Source organism: Petaurus breviceps, unplaced genomic scaffold (assembly GCF_028583685.1).
Source record: "Petaurus breviceps papuanus isolate PSGF00001 unplaced genomic scaffold, PetGlider_PUasm1.0 90721, whole genome shotgun sequence".
Lineage (NCBI taxonomy): Eukaryota > Metazoa > Chordata > Mammalia > Diprotodontia > Petauridae > Petaurus > Petaurus breviceps.
Window position 1 is genome coordinate 5,531,358 of NW_027187322.1, and position 1,498 is coordinate 5,532,855.

The window sequence follows — 1,498 nt, forward strand, 5'->3', positions numbered from 1 at the left end:
CCCAGCCCAGTGCTGAGCCCAATGCCTAGCCCAGTGCCCAGTGCCCAGCCCAGTGCCCAGTGCCTAGCCCAGTGCTGAGCCCTGTTTAAGAAATGTGGGTTTTGGGTCATTGGTTGGGGAGACTTTACCAATGTTCAGCCCCAATGTCACATCCAACTGCCTGTCTGAAGTTTGACCTGCCTGGTGTCCACTGTGGGCTCAAGCCAAGAGCTGACTGGGTCTGGTGGTCCTGGTGTCCGTATCAAAGCTGGGGGAGCAGCCAGGGCCTAGGAAAGAAGCAGGGTGGGGCTCATACCTCGGAGGCCTCCTTATGTGGCCCCTTGCACTCTATGGGGTGTCTTGGACTACTTCCAGGACTAAGGGGCCTTCCCCCTGGGGGTGGGGGATCTCCCCTGAGCCCTGACTTTTCCGTCACCAGCATCTATGGCTGTGAATGGGAAGCGTGTGCCCATGGGTGTGTGTGTGTGTGTGTGTGTAAACTCGTGTGTGAATGCACAAATCAAAGGGCAGACTTTCATCAGCAGTGACGTCACAGCTCAGCGGGGACCCCAGTGGAGAAGCAGGTCCACATGCTTTGCCCTGGGCCCAGCTGTGAATGACCCCGTGATGCACGGCAGCCTCATCACAGAAACCTTGCTTCACAATGGAATCTCGATGGGGTTTTGTGGTTTCTGAAGTCAAACATCTCCGAGGGGGCGGGAGGCCGCTGTGGTCAGGCTGCTTCCTCTCCCCCGGGCCGGCCGCCTGTGAGATGCCATTCCAGTGACCGCCAAGCCCAGAGTGACTCACTTTCGGTTTTACTCCTCTGACTCAGTCCTCTTTAAAGGGACAGGAGATCCGGACAGCCGAGGTGGGGGTGGCCGCAAGGGTCAGCAGGGGACAGAGGTCCTGAGGAGAGGGCCTCCCCTTGGGCTGAGCACCTGGCAGACATCCCTATTGGGCCCACCTGCCAGACTTCGACCTGCCCCCTGGGCACTGGACCCCAAGGGTACTTTCCCACCCTGTGAAGAGGAACCCCCTTGAGGCCAGGGACTTCCTCACTAGGCCCAGGGCTGGAAGTAAGGCACTTCCAGCTCACAGGGGCCTGGAACCTTGGGGCTAAAGGTGAGCTGAGTGGGGGCAGGGTCCCCTCTCTTTGGGCCACTGCAAAGATCCCCCTCCTGACAACCTCAACCAGGGAAATTTCAAACAATTTCCCCCCAAACACAACTGTTGCTTGGCAGGGGGGGGGCAATGGAAAGGGAGAGGCTTTCCCCCACCTCCACCTCTTCAACTGAGCTGCAGGAGAAAACATCGGAAGGTGCTTGCCCCCTGGGAGTTACATAAGGAAGAGCTTTCCTACAGTGATCAGGCTTTAGGCCAGGCCTGCTAATTGGAAAAACAGGGAAGGAGCCTTCTGCAGCCTTAATGAAATGGAAGATGTCCCCCCACACACACATGCACACACACTGTTAACCAAAAACTATCACAAGGGGCCCCTTAACAACACACACACACA

The 1,498-nt window shown here is 57.5% G+C and overlaps 1 long non-coding RNA gene across 2 annotated transcripts in view; it reads right to left on the reverse strand.

Moving 5' to 3' along the window:
* The window catches only part of LOC138144946 (uncharacterized), an 11,978-nt gene that overhangs the window by 10,042 nt on the left and 438 nt on the right, over nt 1-1,498 (reverse strand). For both annotated transcript variants that reach the window (XR_011164051.1, XR_011164050.1), the window contains exon 2: nt 129-266. This is a non-coding gene — a long non-coding RNA (uncharacterized lncRNA). The remainder of the gene's footprint in view (nt 1-128; nt 267-1,498) is intronic.